Source organism: Aythya fuligula, chromosome 3 (genome assembly GCF_009819795.1).
Source record: "Aythya fuligula isolate bAytFul2 chromosome 3, bAytFul2.pri, whole genome shotgun sequence".
Lineage (NCBI taxonomy): Eukaryota > Metazoa > Chordata > Aves > Anseriformes > Anatidae > Aythya > Aythya fuligula.
Window position 1 is genome coordinate 1,274 of NC_045561.1, and position 19,244 is coordinate 20,517.

At 43.4% G+C, this 19,244-nt stretch overlaps 1 long non-coding RNA gene across 1 annotated transcript; it reads left to right on the forward strand.

The window, feature by feature from the left end:
* The first annotated feature begins 6,009 nt into the window (after positions 1-6,009).
* On the forward strand, positions 6,010-6,522 carry LOC116487974. Its single transcript, XR_004253122.1, has 3 exons — positions 6,010-6,164; positions 6,240-6,305; positions 6,392-6,522. It is a non-coding gene; the product is annotated as an uncharacterized LOC116487974 (long non-coding RNA).
* The last annotated feature ends 12,722 nt before the right edge of the window (positions 6,523-19,244 follow it).

Below are 19,244 nucleotides of genomic sequence, written 5' to 3' on the forward strand. Positions count from 1 at the left end.
TATAATTGTGGGTCATTTCTTGACCTTTGAGTGTCTGACCATCACACTCATTTTCTGGTTGCCTACATCAGCAAACTCAATTTGAACGTTTAATGCCAGTAGTTCTTTTCCCAGGGGGCTAGAAAACTCGTTGTCTGTATTTTCGCAATCCCTAATGCCTTTTTTTTTTTTTTTAATCTGCTTTGCTAGCTCCCAGAAAGCATCATCTGTGTTCAGTCGTGTCTGTGAAGTTCGGCGAGAGGATGACGCCAGAGGCCATGACCTTTCAGCTTCTCCATATAGGTAACTACTTACAGTCTTTGACTGCCAGTCCTGGTTAGATTTTGGATTTACACACGTGTGCATTTTTAACATTAATGACTCAGTGTAGTCTCTTTGTCTTTGGATGACTTAAAAGGTTGGGCACAATGGAATGAATATATTATGTATGTCTATATCTCACATGGTAATCACAGAATGGTTGAGGTTCGAAGGGAACCCTGGAGAGTACACAGTGTCCAACCCCCTACCAAGCAGGGACACCTAGAGCACATAGCACAGGATCGCATCCAGGAGGATTTTGAAATTCTATCTTTTGATTGAAGTTTTGACCTACGAAGAAAAAGTAATTTTATATTTCAAGAGAGAATGGTTATACTGTAGACAGCGATGACCAGGAACTTCTAGTGCTGGGCAGTGTACAGACAGAATGGAAGACAGTCACTCCTCAAAGTCTCTCAGGTATGAGGGAGATGAGGGAGGATAAATGTGTACTTCTAGTAAGATTCAGTATACAGTCCCATATAAAACCTGGTAAGATTATTGAAGGGGAAAAGAAATCCTAGTGAAAGTGTTAAACAGCATTTGTGTTCACACTCCTGCCTCTTCTTGCTAGGTGTGATTAACTCTTTCAGGTCAAGGAAGTGCTGAAGCAGACTGTAGCAACTTCAAGATGGCGTGACTTTGAGAAGCATTTCGCATACGTGGTCCTTGTTGTTTGGAGCATACATAGCTTTATTAGTGTTTGCAAAAGCTCCTAGTTTTCTATAGGTGTCAGCAATTCTTCCTGCCACCACATGGATCACTTGAGAAATGTTGCGAAATGTTTTACAATTTGAAAACACACCGAGTTCTTTGTAAGCTTAAGAAGCAATTGAAAAAATGCATTGTTGTATTTTGAATAGTGCTTTGACCTGAGTAGCAGAATATTGGCCTTCCTGCTTTTTTAATCAATAATTTTGACCTACTTTTTTTTTTTTTGCAGGGGGAATCTATTCAGTTTTCCTGGCACAGAAGAAGATGATGAATTGTGTAAAAATCCCAGTCAGTAGTGCCGGCAACACAGAGCAGATGACAGTGGTAGACAGCTCCTAATTCCTCGGAGGATGCAACAGGGCTGCCATCAACAACCTCCCTGTGCGGAGGAGAGGGAGTGTGTGGAGACTGGTTAGCACTCAGATGGAAGAAGGGACAAGAACGCAGAAGAAAGCAAGTAAAGCTCTTAAGCAAGTACTAATAATAAAGGGATTCAAACTGCAACAGACTGTCATTTTACCCCAACAACTGTTACAGTAGCAATACAAACAGCAGAAGGAATCTGTAGGCGAGTGGATGTGGGAACCAGTATGTCTGGGCAAAGACCTGGTCGACAAGATGCGAACATCCAAACTGAGGAGAGTGGGGAAAAGCTTGTGAATGCATCTGGAGAAGACACAGACTCTCTGCAGGTGGGATGAAGGCTGCCTGTATTTAATTTTACTGCTTTAGAACAGTGAAGTATCCCTTCAGCCAATAAATTCACTAACAATAATTCCTCTGTCAAAAAAAGCCAAGAGACCTCTTCAAAACATAAACGGCATAAGCTTTCCTTTATCAACTGTAGACAGCTGTTAAGGGACTGCAGTACTCAGTGGACAGAGCAAGTTTGGGAAGTAAATGTCTTGATATTTTCTGAGAAAATACGGCAAGTGATTTTGTCTCTGTCTGTGTATGTATGTGTAGTTAACGCTATTAAAAAAAAAAAAAAAAAAAACTTTTTTTTGGATGGAGGAGGAAGTTGTATGAAATCTGGAAGGAATGCTTTGATGTCTCCTATTTGCACCAGTGAACTTCTGGCACTTTCACTGGATGGAGCAGCAGAACACATACATGGATAAAACACATCAGGGGAGAGCTCCTCTAGTTAAACATTCTAACAAGATGAATTAGCTTTGAACTAGTGTTTCAGAAAGTTTGCTGCAGACTCAAGAAAAATAACTGCTTTGAAGTTAGAGCTTGCATATTTCTTATGAATATAAGGACTAGAATAATGATCTTTTCTAGACTTGAAATAAGAACTGTGACTCCTCTGGGAAATAGGAGGTTAGAGGGCCATAAATACACTGTAATAGTTATGAGATCTGAGAGCCCACTGAATGACTATCAGAAGCTATACTAAGACAGTTTGGTGTTTTTTCCTTGGACTGCTGTGATTTCCCTTCCTCTGCCCCTCAACAAATGAGCAAAATGTGTTCAATTTTCCCTTGTTCGGGGTCTTTCATGTCGTTGCATCTAATTTGCAGCAAGATAAAACTGAAAGGTTCCCTATGACAGTATTCAAATGCGGTAAGAAAAAACTGTACTGCAGAGATAACTGTTCACAGAAATTATTTGCTTGTGGATGTGGTTTGTTTTCATTTTAATTTGTCTTGTTTATACAGGGAGAGGAGGAATTTAACCTTCTTCACCCACCTGGAGGCCAGGTTCAACATCGCCACATGCGAACTCTTCGAGAGGTGCGCACTGTTGTTACCCATACTATAACAGATGTTTACTATGTAAATGGCGCAGAGGTAGAACGAAAAGTAGTTGAGGTAAGATCCTGTTTTCAGGGCTAAATATACTAATATGTTGGCTGAAAAAATAAATTGTATTGTGGCTGCAGAAAATGTGAGCTGAGTGGGCAAACCAGTGTGCCTTGATGACAATTTTTTTTTTCAGTGAGTGAACATATAGACCATTCAGTGCATATTGAAAGCTGTGTGTTTGTTGCTGGTGTATTTCATTCCTGTTACTGCGTTCTGAAGACACACTTCTGTGGGAGACAAAAACGGACAAAAGACTTTATAATAAGCTTCTAACTATTGTAAAATTCTTGTTTTTTTGTCAAAGCAGAGATTTCAGAATGGGCAGAAATTCTATTAGTCAGCAAAAATCATTTCTATATGTAAAATTGAACTATGTAAGACTGTTCAACCTGTTTTGCAATTCAGTGTTATCTTTCACCTGTAGTCCATGGGGTTTTGAGTCCTGTTGACCAGATTATGTAAGAGATCTCCAAGAAGCATCTCGAAATCAAAAAATAAACAAGCCTATTTTTACTATGCTTGTACTGCTGTACAATCCATTACTTTATTGGAAAATCTTTAGGGAAACTCAAAGAATATCAACAAATGCTGATATGATATACATGGTAAACATACCAGCCTGCTTGCAGTACTAATATATTACTGCTATTCTGCTATACAGGTAAATAATATAAGTGTCTTGTGCTAACTTTGTTACAGTGAATAATGTAATTACTCATTGCAATGAGTAAAGGCAAAAATGGATAAATTAGTTCAGTTACTTACGCTCTCACACCTGACACTACACACAAAATTGCTTATTGTAATATTAAAATAGAGAATTAGATTTTCTTAAATGTGTTTTCACAGGCTATGTAATCGTAATTGTATAACCATGTCCAGTTTATCTACCTACATTTGATATCAGTGTTGTTTTGACAGACCTGTAAATATCCATAAAACTTGAATTGCTCCAAATGACCAACCATCTGATTTTGATCTTGTATTACTAGTAACCAAAGGATGATAGTGTGTCATGTAGTTCTTGCACTCTTACACTCTAAAAGGGTGGAAATCTTTCAAAGCCAGGCTGATTTCTGGCTTTGAAATCAAAGCCATCCAAGCTCTGTCTTGGTGACTGATTTCTTAATGTGACTTCTTCGTATGGAGAACAGCTACAGGCCTGTAGGAAGAGAGCTGCTGTCTGCCTTTGATTAGTCCAGATTCAATCTGCGTAGCTGTCTTCAATTTCATGAATGTATTCTCAGCTTGTTTGTGTCTGATGTTTCTACAATGTAGCTTCCATCTAGCAAGTTCATCACCTTTGAAGTGGCCTCTTTTTTCTTCTAAGGAAACTGAGAAGCCTATAGTGGAGTGCCAGGAGTGTGAGACAGACACATCCTCCTTTAGAACAGCAGTGGGCTCATCACTGACCTCAGGGAACCTTGGTGATGTCAGCTCCTTCTCATCTAAGGCCTCAAGCCTCCACCGCACAGCCAGTGGAGCAAGCAGTGGTCACTCTGCAACATATATTGGTAATGATAAGGGTGCGGGTTACAGTAAGGGTAAGTGTAAGATTTAGATTTAGGCTAAGGGTAAGTGTAGCAGAGAGGGTAAGGTTTACAGTAAGGTTTAAGGTTTAGGCTTAGGATAAGCGTAAGGGTAAGGGTAAGGGTAATTGTATGAGTAATTGCTAGGGTAATTGTAAGTATAAGTGTACTTTTAACTTTTGTTGAATGGTTTATGGTAAGGGTAAGGTTAAGGGTAAGGTAGGGTAAGAAGGATAAGGGTCAGGGTAAGTGTTGGGGTAAGGTTTAGGTTAAGTGTAGGAGTAATGTTATGTTTAAGTGTAGAGGGTGAGGATAAGGGTAAGAGTTAGATGTAGGTAAGGGTGAGGGTTAGTGTAAGATTGAGATTTAGGCTAAGGCTAAGTGTAGGAGAAAGGATAAGAGTTATGGTAAGGGAAAGTGTTAGGATAAGGGTAACGTTGAAGGTAAGGGTAAGGGTAATTGTACGAGTCATTGCTAGGGTAAGTGTGCATGTAAGTGTTGTATGGCTTATGGTAAGGGTAAGTTTAAGGGTAAGGTTTATGTTAAGGGTAAGCGTAAGCGTAATGGATTGAGTAAGGGTAAGGGTAACAGTATGGTTAAGGGTACAAGTATGTGTTAGGGTATGGGCTATGGTAAGGGTAAGGGTTAGGGTAAGTGTAAGGGTAAGGGTAAGTGTAAGGGTACGGGTCATGGTAAGGGTTAGAGTTAGGGTTAGGGTAAGGGTAAGGTTAATGGTAACGGTAAGTGTAAGGGTAAGGGTTAGGGTAAGGCTAAGTGTAAGGATATGGGTAATGGTAAGGGTAAGGGTAAGGGTTAGAGTAAGGGTAGGAGTAATTGAACGAGTAATTCCTAGGGTAACTGTAAGCGTACATTTAAGTGTTGTTGTATGGCTTATGGTAAGGGTAAGGTGAAGTGTTAGGGTAATGATTATGGTTAATTATAGGGTTAGGGTGAGAAAAACGTAAGGTTAAGTATTAGCTAAAGGTTAAGCGCAAGGTTAATGTTAAGAGTAAGTGTAAGGTTTAGGTTAGGGTTAATGTAAGGGTCAGGGTAAGGGTTGGGGTAAGGTTTAGGGTAAGTGTTAGGTTCAGGATAAGTGTTAGGGTAAGTGTAAGGTTAATGGTAACCGTAAGTGTAAAGGTAAGGGTTAGGGTAAGGGTAAGAATAAGGGTATGGGTAATGGTAAGGTTGAGGGTTAGGCTAAGGGTAAGTGTAAGGTTTAGATTTAAGCTAAGGGTAAGTGTAGCAGAAAGGGTAAGGTTTACGGTAAGATTTAAGTTTTAGGCTTAGGTTAAGGGTAAGGGTAAGGTTTAGATTTAGGAAAAGGGTAAGTGTAGCAGAAAGGTTAAGGGTTAGGGTAAGGTTAAGGGTAAGGTTAATGGTATGGATAAGGGTAAGGCTAAGGGTAAGGGTACGGGTCAGGGTAAGGGTTAGCGTAAGGATTTGAGTAAGGGTTAGGATAAGTGTAAGGGTGCAAGCAAGGATTAGGGCAAGAGTAATTGTACTAGTAATAGTAATAGTAAGGGTTAGGGTAAGTGTAAGGGAAAGTGTTAGGATATGTTTTAGGGGAAGCAGAAGGGTAAGGGTTAGGTTAAGTGTAAGGGGAAGGGGAAGGTAAGGGGAAGGGTTGGAGTAAGCTATAGGGTAAGGGTAAGGTTATGGTTAAAGGAAAGAGTAAGGGTAAGGAAAAAGTAAAGGTAAGGATTTGGGTAATGGTAAGGGTGAGAAGGGTTAGGGTAAGGGTTACGGTAAGGGTTAGGTAACGCAGTGTACAACCTGGGACGTCACACGCAGAGCTGCCTCTGGCAAGGTGAGTGAGGAGATGTAGCAGTTGTTGTGTTGTAGGTCTCACTGTTCCTCTAAGCATCCCCTCTTTGTCTTTTAGAGGTGTTGTAGCTGTTTGAAGAGGGTAGATTGAAGCATCTGCCTCGGGGGCTGGTAAGCGGCAGAGGTAAGGGAGCAGATGAGAGTAACTTACCTAGTTGTGCTGTGTCTTTGGATGCTGCATCGGCCTATGCGTTTCTTTTTCTTTCACAGGTGTCTCGCACAGGCTCAAAGGAGCAAACTGCACTCTGAAGAGCTGTGTAAGAAGAGGGGCTGGTCATGAGCTGGGTTGGAGCAGAACGACCAAGTAGCACAAGGTGACTATGAAAGGTGTCCGTCTTGCTTTGCAGGTGCCATGGCAGGCTCTCCACAGAAGTGACTAAGGATATGAGATAAGGCCAGAGAGCGACAAGGAGCGGCACGTGCAGGGATGGTTTTGAAGCACTGCTGTGGCTTACTCTTCTGTTCATCAGGTGCCACAGGCAAGGTGGGTTGTAACGTCAGTCGTTATATTTGCATGAAAGCAGTTCACTTGAATGCCACAGTGCATCTGAGTAGGGTGTTCTAGCAGAACAAGCTTGTCTGGCACAGCGGTGCCTGATGGCAGTGTGTTTCCTCAGGTGAAGAGGTGCCTGAAGCCCCATCCTATCTAGCCTGCACACAATTATCTGAGAATGAAAGCTGCTTTCCAGTAATTCAGAAAGCCAAGTTACGTCTCAGCCTTGAGCATCTCGGGCTTTTGGGCCTGTCTGTAACATTTGGCACCAGCACTAATACTTTTTTTGGCATATGTTTAGTGTTATAAATTGCCCCCTTAATTAATTTTCAGAGAGCATTAATAATAAAAGGAATTTATTGAGTAAGCAACAGCAAGCAAAACAGCGCTGGGCGGCCGGGGAGTCTCGGCTCTGCCAACGGCGCGCACCTCACCCCCGCCAGGGTCCCTTTTTATAGCTTGGTAATTCCGAGATTACGCAGCACATCCTGGTATACTCTGCGACTGCGCGCACTGTTGCTAGGGGGTCGTCTCTGTCCCTCTGGTGGTCGTGAAGATGAAGGCCGTAGTCTTCCTCCGCGTTGTGGTTCAACTTCTTTTTTTATTTGGTCATGTTGGCCCAGCGTGAGACAGGAAGGCAGGATGTTGATACACTAGTTTAGCAACTTATCAGGAGATGGTTACATGAGCTTTGCAGCAGTGTCTTTGAACAAAAGAGGCAACTGAGATGCAGGAGAGAAGGGGAGGGGGTTCTCTTTTTTGTTACATTAAGCAAAAGAATTTTCATAGTGTCTAGCCAAGCATTATACAGCTCCTTACTTCAGCAGGGAGTTTTCACAACTCCCGTTCCTCAAACAGAACTCCTTGTTTTTATAATACAAAAGACAATGAACAAACATTTATTGTGTATTACAATCCCTCCTTTTTCTTTAAGTTACTCATTTTGTTCATTGAAGCTCTGCAATGCCTGGCTACTAAGAACTACTAAGAATGTTTCCTCGATTCCTTCGTTGGTACTTCCTGGCTCGTATTTGGCATGTATGAGCGTTAAATGTGCCGCTTCTAAACGTCCCTTTACAATCGCATTCAATTTATTAAAAATACATGGTCCAAAAGTTAGTGCTATTATTAATAACAAAGGTCCTGTTATTGTTGATAATAAAGTAGTAAGCCAAGGTGAATAATTAAACCAAGATTCGTACCAGCTCTGTCGGGCTTCATTCTCCCGTTTCCTTTTTTCCAACCCTTCCCTGGGTCTTGCCATTGTATCTCTTACCACTCCAGTGTGATCAGCATACACAGCATTGCTCTTTCAGGGCTGCAAACAGCCCGTCCTGTTGTAAAAAAAAATACCAAATCTAATCCCCTACGATTTTGTAACACTACCTCTGAAAGTGACCTGATAGATTTTCCAGGGCCAAGATGGATTGTTCAATTTGTGTCAGGTCCTCGTCCACAGCAATGCGTAAGGAAGTAAATTCTTGATTTTGTTTAACCAATGAGGCTACCCTGGTCCCCACTCCAGCTCCTCCCAGGATTATTAGGGTGGCCAAAGTTAGAGCTGTGAATGGTTCCCGTCTTTCCAGATGATAACTTGCCACTGTGTGCTGGGTATACATACAATCCTCAGGGTGGTATAGAATCCTTGGTATAATTATCACTTGTATACAAAAATCATGAGACGCATTAAAGAGTTTTAGTGATAGACAAGGAGTTACGCCCACTGACGAACAAACCCACCTCACGTTTTTGGCTGGGATTAACCACTCGGCTGATTGTTTTCCATTCTCCATGATATTACATAGGTGACACTTCCCACTAGGAACCATGCCCACACACCTACCACCTCCAGTGACTTGTGTTAGTGTTACCCTTACGTCTTTTCCCCAACTGCAATGTAGAGGGCTGTTCTCGTTTGTGCGGGTGGGCTCCCCAGGATCCCTGATAGCATCATAATATGAAGGCCTTATACTAAAGCATAATCAACAGTGTTTTGTTACATTTGGGTTTGTTTTGTTTAATAATTGGTAGCTAGCATTCATGACCCCCCCCCATATGTTATTCTCAGCTATGTTATCATTCTTGGCTTTACCTGAGCTCATAGGGCTGCTGAGGGTTGGCACTGTAGTATTTTCCGCAGGCTGGATTCCCTGGACACTTTCTGACAATACCTCATTTGGTCCTACTGCCTGAGCCTATCAGCATCCTTCTTTTTATTAGTATGAGTCCTCCCCTATCTGTTCCTTGTTCGTAAAATCTGACATTTTTCCTAGTACCCAGCTAGTATCGTCCAAGTTTGTTATATTTATATATAGAACCTTGCAAATTTCTTCATTTCCGTGGAAGGTTCCTGTATACCCTATACCATGCCCTTGCCACCTGTAACGGGGATCCACTTGTCAGTTACAACCTTGCGGCCCATATCCCACTTGTAAGAATTTATTCCGACCAGCCCCGAGTGTCCAGTCCGTAGCAATGGTTTCACACCCCCAGTATGCACAATAATATGCGTTTGGATAATTACAGTACACCTTTCCTGGGTTAGAACTTGGGCAGAAATAAAATCCTGATCGGTTAAAGCATGGCTGCATTGATGCCAGGTCACATAATGTGATGCGGAAACTGGGAGCACCCGCTGTCGTTGTTTGCTGGATGATGAATTGATCCTTCCATCTGATCAAGCTCCATTTAAAAGGATGGTGGGGATGCGCAGACCCATAGCTGACCAAAACGATGATACTGACTCCCATGTATTGTAGGAGGTGGTCGGAGCCCATCTAAATTGTCGGCCCCTCAGTCCCCCACCGTTTTCACTTCTCTGCCTCGCTTGTCAGTTCGGTTGCAGCGAACTACAAGGTATCGGTTCTTCTTGGCAGCAGCAGTGTTCTTCAGGGGAACCTACTAGGGAGCCTTCAAAACAGGGGCTCCTCCCCTTCCCATGATGCACAGATAATATACAATACTTATCGAGTCCGTCTTAGTGTCAGCTTCAAGTCGTCAGGGCCTGGAGCTGCCTCCCATTTACCTTCCCGGATTGGTCCTTTCACACGGCTGGCATGCGTACATCCTTTCTCCACAGTTCAAATAGCTGTTTCTGTGGTAAGCAAAACAACATAGGGGCCTTCCCCGTCGTGGTGTTAAAGAAGTCTCTTTCCAAGTCTTAATTAGAATTGAGGGTGATCAAGTGGCAATTCCAAGTCATAGGGCATACCATATAGCATTTCAAAAGGAGAAATTCCTACATCAGTTCTGGGCTGCATCCATATGTTTAACAGTGCAAGGGGTAAGCATTTTACCCAAAAAGCCTTAGTTTCCAGCACAAGTTTTGTTAGTTGTTTCTTAATTTCACCATTCATTCGCTCTACCTTTCCAGAAGAGGAGGGGTGCCAGGGGCTGTGAAAATCCCACTCAATCTCTAAGGCCTGCTTTAATCCTTGCAGTAAAGCTTTACACCCATTCAGTCACGTGGTCGATTAGGACAAACAAGTAACTCAGTAAAGTCTACCTGTATACTTTGGAAAGGTCAAAGCCCTGGCTCCCGTCCCCCTCTAGATAGGTTACAGAAGACCTTTTTATTTACCCTTTGACATATAGTAGTACATCCTCTGCATGTGTGCTTCCCTAAAGTATATATTCCTACACAGACATGCTTTCTTAGAACAACATCACACATTGCTTGCACCTCCCAATGACTCTTCTGATGTAAAACAGTTAATATTTGCCTCATTATCACTTTATTCAGCATTTCTCTCCCATCAGGGAGTATCGATTTTCCTTAAAATGATCCACATATTTGTAACATTAATACCTCCTTGGGAGGTTGTAATTGCTCCAAAATCTTGTTTAGAATTTACCCAAATAGATAGGTGGCCCTGTAAACCCCTGAGGTAAAATTGTCCACCTATATTGTTGCTTCCGCCCCCATTTCAGGGTCTTTCCAGTCAGAGGTGAATATACATGTATGTTTGCTCTCAGGGCCAGAGAGCACTCCATTAATAACACTGTTATTCCAGTCTAACAATTTACTAGTTGAATGCCCAACTTAATCATCAAATCTCTTCCCAACAAGTTAGTCTCTGCCTTGGATACATACAATAATTGCCTAGTGATCATTTTATCCCCTAGTCTCAGCTTGGTATCCCCCAAAAGTGGCACTGTTATCCCGGTACCTTCTACCCCCATCACATTTAGGGTTTCACTAGTTAATTTAATCCCTGATACTTTACAAGTCAGTAATGACTTAGCTGCCCCAGTGTATTGGATTTGATGGCAAGGTTCGGGGGGTGTGAGGGGTGTGGGAGTGGGAAACTGCAGTGGCAGCCCCCGTGAAAAAACAAAACAAAGCAAAACAAAACAAAAACAGAAACCTCCCCGTGGTAGATAAGGGACAATTTCATCTGGCCCTAAAGGGGCCCACTGCTGCCCAGAGCCAAGCCATAGCAACACAGTCCGTGCCTCTGTGAGAGCACATCCACGAAAACAAACAAACAAAGAAACAAACAAAAACCTGCTGCTCAACAGCGGCTGGGAGAGCGAGAAACCCCCCGCAGACACCAAAGTCAGTGCAGAAGGAGGAGGAGGAGGCGCTCCAGGCGCTGGAGCCGAAGCCCCCCTGCGGCCGCTGGAGAGGCCCCTGGTGGAGCAGGCTGTTCCCCCCTCCCCGATGCTTGGGAAACTGAACAGACACCACAGCAAATATGCAAACATACCAAAACTTCTAGACTGTTACTTAGATAATGCCTACATCACCTTTCCCTGCTCATTCAACTTCGAATACCTTTAACACTTTCAACAAACCTTTTAACACTTCCTTTATCTTTCTCTAGCCTTTACTTTTCTAATGCCGACATCAAAGGCTCAGTCAGGGGCCAACTTAATTCCGTACCTTTTCCCTCCAAGATGCTGAAATGACATCAATATACAACATTTCATCCTGTTTTCCTTCCTTCCACAAAAACAACATTGACTGTAATATGGTGTTATAATTAGTAATTCCATTTAGGGGCCACTCCGCTCCATCTGATTCAAAGATCAAAGCCGAAATTCCTTTAAGTGGTATATTCTTTATTGCAGCGCTGGATGCACGGGGGATCTCTCCACCTATCGTGCATACCCAAAGCAGAAAGCAGTCTTGAATTTATACAATCAATCTATCAATATTCTACAAGTGCCTATACATATTCATTACCTATCCCCGCCTTCCCTCGCTTCTCATGCTAATTAGCCTTTTGGCACCTTGCACCTGCGTAGAGCCTCCCAAGAATTGTGGGCAGGGGTCTTTGGGACGTGGGCAGGGGTCTTTGGAAGGAAGACCCCGAGTCTTCCTCACAGTGTACTTTTCACCTTTGGTCAGGAATCTGCTGAATTGGCATGTTTCTTAATTGCAAGAGCTGGTTGTTGCTAATTCTTCTGTTTGTTGTATCTTTATAATGAATTCCAATGTCCAGTTTTGAGATTTATAGTCCTTACGTTTGTTTCTCTGTCCGTCTGCCGCTTCCTTATCATGAGTTCCAGTGTCTTGTTTCGAGATATACAGTCCATGTCTGGGGATTGTCCTTGCCTCCCCAATGCCTCCCCAATACCTCCTTAATCACATCCTCTAGTTTATAAAGTGGCCACCACTGATTACAATATTTGATAAGGGTTCTTTTACTCTCTATACCCTCTCACCCCACTATATCCCTCCAATGTGTTAGTACATATCATAGGAGTCTTTTCCTCTGGATTTCTTTGCTTTGAACTTTTCCTATTGTAATCTACAGTGGTTAATATTCCACCGTTTTACTAGAAGCTCTTTACTAGACAATCCCAATCCCTCCAAAATCCACAATATACAGATACACAAGTAAAACCAGACCACTGTAAATTAACTGCCTGTAGACAATTACACTGAGGACATTTAAACCTGATGCGCCGATAATATGCCTGGGCAAATTTTGTTCCCTTAGACATACACCTCAATGGCAGTTTTTATATTTACATATTAACATATGTATAAAAGAACACTTTAACAAAAATGCCCGGGCTTATATATATATACAATATACAATGTACAGTTATTATTCCAGTTAGAATTATTCCTCAGCAGCTTCAAACATTATACCAGTTACCATTAAAGCTCGCTTACCCTCCTCCTGTCTCTTTCTTAAAATCTTGGACGTCCCCAGAGTTAATGGGGATGGCCACATATTCCTAGTCACTGGTCCCTGAGCGCTAGAGTCAGAGTCGCTATCAGAGTCTCCCCGGGGTTGCGGATTAGGAAGCCCGGGAGTCAGAGGGGCTGCAGGTGGGGGTGGTGGAATATAGGGAGGCTGTGGGGCTGGGATCTCTAATTCTCGGTTTTTCTTGTGCCTCCCATTCCCTCCTTTTTCTTTTAGAGGATATAAATTGGCTCAAGTTTCCGAGCTGATCCACAAACGTGCATATTCACTTTCTTCCAAACTAAAAGGTTCTTTTGAGTTTACATAAATATTTAGGGCCTGGCAAACCCAATCTTCAAAGGACCCAAATACGGGCCAGTAAAGGTGGTCTCCTCGAATCTGTTTACCACCCCAAACTTCAACACAATAATGTATCATTTTTACTTTATTCCTTCCCCACCTAAAAGGGGAATCCTCCCAATTTTTAATCATTAATCCCGGGGTAACCTAACATCAGACGTTACCCTGCCCATGGGACCAGAAGGCTTACTCTTCTTCTGTCCCATCTTCTGGAGCGCCTTCACACACACACACAAATCGCTTCCCCCTTTTCGTGGCCCAGTCCCTTGCGGGATGTGGGAACCGCACTACCGAGGGGTCCACAATCGCTTCGTCTGCAATTGGACGTCTCACAGCGACACGCTCCAGGATACCCAACCCCAACCGAACGGATCACCGGCCTATACTTACTCACTCCTGAGTCTTCGTTCGGTCTTCGTACACAAAGATTACTAGGGGTTGCCAGCTTTATTTGCTTGCTGCCGAATTTAGGGTTCGTCGGTGAAGGATTTGAATGAAAGTAATCCTAGCGAAGGCCGCTGAAATCAGCAGGGCGCCCCCTCCGAAGGTCTTTCAATCAGATTGCCTTCATCCGAGTCACGGCACCAAATTTGTTATAAATTGCCCCCTTAATTAATTTTCAGAGAGCATTAATAATAAAAGGAATTTATTGAGTAAGCAACAGCAAGCAAAACAGCGCTGGGCGGCCGGGGAGTCTCGGCTCTGCCAACGGCGCGCACCTCACCCCCGCCAGGGTCCCTTTTTATAGCTTGGTAATTCCGAGATTACGCAGCACATCCTGGTATACTCTGCGACTGCGCGCACTGTTGCTAGGGGGTCGTCTCTGTCCCTCTGGTGGTCATGAAGATGAAGGCCGTAGTCTTCCTCCGCGTTGTGGTTCAACTTCTTTTTTTATTTGGTCATGTTGGCCCAGCGTGAGACAGGAAGGCAGGATGTTGATACACTAGTTTAGCAACTTATCAGGAGACGGTTACATGAGCTTTGCAGCAGTGTCTTTGAACAAAAGAGGCAACTGAGATGCAGGAGAGAAGGGGAGGGGGTTCTCTTTTTTGTTACATTAAGCAAAAGAATTTTCATAGTGTCTAGCCAAGCATTATACAGCTCCTTACTTCAGCAGGGAGTTTTCACAACTCCCGTTCCTCAAACAGAACTCCTCGTTTTTATAATACAAAAGACAATGAACAAACATTTATTGTGTATTACAGTTCCCTGGAAACACTCCAATTCTGTGCAATTCCAAAGGTCAAGTGACCTCAGTCCCTGAGCCACTCCCAGCCTGGAAGCCAAGCAGCGAGGCGGAACTACATCTCCCAGCGTGCCACGGAAGCTAGCGTGGCCGACTGCCAACCTGAGGACCACAACTCCCAGCGTGCTGCGGGGCAAGACACTCCCTGCCGCCCTCTGCTGGGACACCCCAGAGCCAGCGCGGCAGCCCCATCGCGCGGTCTCTGCCATCAAAAAAGATCAAGAGAGAAGTGGGACAGAGGAAGGAGTAACAGTGGTAGCTGGACAGAGGAATTGCAGGGAATGCTACTGCAGGCATACAAACCTGGGTGCTGCAGTACAGTGCTTTTATCATTGATGGGCAGTACCAGTTGTGGTTGCAATGCTGTGCAGGTTCAGTGCAAGCAGCTGTCACAAAGTCTCAGGAGAGCATAGAAGCACGAGGAGTGTGGGGCATAATGTCTCTCTCAGGGTTCCAGAGTAGAGTGCAAAGGTCTGAAATGGGTGAGTGGGGGTAACATGGCTACCCAGCAGACACCCAGATGCCCAGACAAGCCCTGCGTGCCACTGTGTCGGCTCCTGAGCACCATGCACATGCTAGCAGTCTACAAAGCGTGCAGAGGCAAGTTAGCAGCAAGAAACTGATGCACAGGAGAGGATGTCCCTGTGCAGCCTGCACCCACCCCTCTCCCTGCCCTGCCAGCATTTGCAGTGTGGCACCATTCCACTCCCTCCCCACCCACCTTGACACTCCAACCACCCTGACCTATGGAAGGCTGCACTGAGCCCCTGGCTGCAGCATGCACATGTGAGTTCACTTCTTCCAGTATGCAAAAGGAAGCATTTATTCAGGGCTTCTTTTAAACTTCAAAGTAGTACTGCATCTGGATGATGGGTTTGGAGGGATTACATTTTATATAAAACCCACGAGAAATAAATATCTGGTAGAAATAGGTAACAAAGTTCACGCTGTATACAGTTGTGCTATTTATCTACAGTTGTCAAAAATACAATGAAATTAGGTAAAAAAGGTTGCTTGGTCGAAACATTAATGAATAATTATGTGTTCCAAATGCATAGGAGTGGCAGAGCGATCAAAGACAGTAAGTGTCTTAAAGCTTCAGAGCTTTCAAGAGCTGCCACGATCACATGACTAAAGAAAAGCTACCAAGTTTGTTCACCAAGACAGCTGTTCAAAGTAAAGACAGGGAAAAAAAACTTACACTCTACCACCAGGCATCTTTGCTGGAGGGGAGCAAGAGGAGGAAAAGAATGCAGCAGATGTTTAAACTTCTCCTTATGGTATCTGTATGTTTTGAAGAAACCTCTCTGGCAGAAGCAAGGTCAGTTTGCAGATACTATCTAAGGAAACAGCAACAGACAGCAGCAAATAATGTGTGTCACGGATAGGATCACTTCATATTCATTGTACTGCACAATGACCAAGACCAATGATCCTGGAGATGAAAAACAAAATCTCTCTCCCCAAAGAGCACCCTGAAGCCTGAACATCTTCAATAAACATTTTAACCCTGAATTTTCTCACAATGTTCTCAGTTGGTATTTCTCTGAGGGAGAGGTAGGCTCTCATGGAGATACTTCATGCTCCCATGCTCTGAGAAGTCAGAAACATGATTGTCCCCTCTCAGTAACCACTTTGTAGTGAAGTAACCATTTTGTATTCTCACTGGTCCACGTGCATGGATACCAGAAGTACTAATTCCAACTTCAGCAACTGTAGAAAACACACAAGGTAAAGGCAGTTGATCCTCGGAAGATATTCAACTTTGTACTATATAGCTCTGCATCTTTATGTAGAAGCAGTCATTCAGTGCGATCTCCCTTCCTTCGCTCCTCCCCAAGTGTAAGAAGTGATTTTTATCTGTTCTGATTAGAGGAACTTAACTATTATAAATTGGAATGTTTATACTTGTCTGTTACAGCTTCACTTTTAGAGAGAAAAGTGAGCCAGAAAGGTACGCATGTCTTACGTATATCATGCATTCGTCTGAGGGCTTACCCTTTGAACCATAAGAACTAAATTAGTCAAGATCGCAATCTTATGTCCTTTTTTTCCTTCCCTCTTCTTAAAGAGACCACTGCATGATCTTATAAAACCCTAATTACAATTTTTTTAGCACACAAAGCACTGCGTGTTCAAGCCTACTACAGAGATTTCTAGTAGTTTCTACCTCAGGAATTAATGTTTCCCTTGTCTTCTGCAATTCCTAGTACGTGCACGTGTTTATTTAGGTAACTGATACTCAGTTTTGTTTCAGTCTTTCCTTCCTCTCACACTGCTGAGTGAGCAAACAGCTTTGTGGTGCTTAGCTGCCTGCACACCACAGGCACTTACCCGAGTCCAAATCTCTATCCATCAGAGAATTGGGTACTGGCATTCCAGAAAACACAAGCACTGTCCACATGCTGGAGGAAGAACTCTGCTGTTTTCTTTGAGAAAGAGGCAGAGCAGAAAATAGGATACAGTATATACAGAATGATCATGCAGTCCAACAGGCACAGCCTCATACCGTGAACAGATGCAATAGCAGAACTTTCACCTGCACCGTTATCAGACAGCATTTAACAGCCTGGATTAAAACATGTTCACACACACCTTCTTCAGAGTACATTTAGCGCATAGACACAACTGTAAATATTACAAGGAGCTTGCAAAGACAAGAAGAAAGTAAAAAGATGTCTAATTCTTACTACAGTCTAGACCTTGCAAACAGGGATAGTCGTATGACTGGGGAGAAGTGACAGCAGCCCCAAGCTACATTTTGCAGTCAGATGGTTAAACTACATGTTCAGCTGTAAGCTGCAAGTCAGTCACCCAGAGCAATGGGACGAATGATAAAGATGAACTCTATCTCCAGTACACACCCAAGTAAATCGCTGGTGCACCAGGTAGTGGCTTACAGTATCAAAAGCAAGCCTTTCAGTGCTACTCATTTAAGTTCTGCAGAAGGTGCAGAAAACAGATGCCTGCTTGAATCTCACATGGATGAGCCACAAATCAAAATGACCTTACTGTAGCTGACTCTCAGAAGTTTTAGGCTTGTATCGAGAGTCATCCTTTGGCTGGGAGCAGCTCTAGCTATGTTTTCAAGCAGCAGAGTGTTCAAACCTCATGCGGAGGAGTGGAAGAAGCACAGAGAGGCACATAGGAACAGAAGTTCACAGCATCAAAGGAGCAAGAAACTGGGAACTAAGATACATGCAGCTTTTACACTACAGATGCGGAATGGGGAGATAAAGGACTGGAAGAGATAAAAAAAAAAATAAATGCTTGTGGTCCTTGTTTGCAAGACTTAAAAGTGACGTGGGAAGACAAAGTGTATATAGTCTGATCTTTCCCACAATCCCTATTCCCTCTATAGAAGCTCACCTCTTCCTCCTTCAGAGGCCTGAAGACAACTCCAGGATTCAGGAGACATTTCTGCAAAACTGTCTGACGTGGTAAGTCTGTACAATACAAGAACACAAAGCAGCCTGCCTGACAAGAACATGTGTTGACTTGCCGTTGGCCAGTTGCTCAAACACATGCCTTCACCTCCTGGAATAAGGGCACACAACATGTTTTCCTTGAATTAAGCACAACTATAGATAGATGTAGCTCATAGGGTTCCGGCTGATTATGCTTACTACAGAACCAAGATAAGAGAAACTACTGCAATGTAAGTAGTTATGCTAATAACAAGAGCCCGCAGTGAAACCAAAGCAGAAGCTTAAGGAAACAGATTAGGTCACAAACCATCCTCTGTGACAATAACATCCGTGTGAGAACTTCGATACTTGTGGATATGTTCAACAGCTTCTTGTACACTATCCGCAACCTCAGTGCAGCACTCCAGATCCCCATATTCATCACGGAGAGATTTCACTTCTGAGGGGCTGAGTAAGAGGCAAACTTTGGGCCAGCATGAATCTTCACCTGCAATACCAGAAGTATATGTATTTTGTGCTGTAGATTTTACCAATGCATAACAGGTGAAAAGTGCAGCTTGTTGTTCTGGGTATAGCCAGGATGGAGTTAATTTTTTTCATAGCAGTCCCTATACTGCTATATATTGGATTTGCACCTTAAACAAACCGCTGTTCTGGCTGTTGCTAAACACTGCTCACCTGGTTTCAAGGCTTTCTCTTTTTCCCCCCACAGTGAGAAGGTCAAGGGTGTTCTAAAAGATAGGAGAGGACATAACTACAACTGATTCAAACTGATGAAAGGGATAGTCTATGCCATATAATCATAGTCAGCAATATAAAATGAGGGGAGGGGAGTTTCGAGGAAGGTAGACATTGCTCAGGACACTGATCTATTTGTGGCAGGTGGTGAGTGACTGTATTTTCATCACTTGTTTTGTTTTTCCCTTTCTTATTCCTCTTTCCTTTGCTAATTAAACTATATTCGTTCCAAACCATGAGCTTTCTTGCTCTTTCTCCTCCCACTTGAGAGCAGCAGGGAAAAGTGAGCAATGCGTTGACTGATGCTTAGCTGCTGGTCTGGGGTTAACCCACATTTGTGAGATTTGCAACAGGAACCGAGGGAATGGCATAGACCTGTGGCAGGGGAGGGTCAGGCTGGATGTTAGGGAAAGGTTCTGCACCAAGAGGTGGCTGAGCACTGGAACAGGCTCCCAGGACAGTGGTCACAGCACTGAGCCTGCTGGAGTTCAAGGAGTGTTTGGGCAATGCTCTCAGATGTATGTCTGATTTCTGGGTGGTCCTGTGTGGAGCTAGGGGTTGATCTTGGTAATCCTTGTGAGTCCCTTGCAACTCAGGGTATTCTATGATACTTCAGATTTGCTGATTAGAATCCCTACCTTTGAAGGCTTTCAAGGAA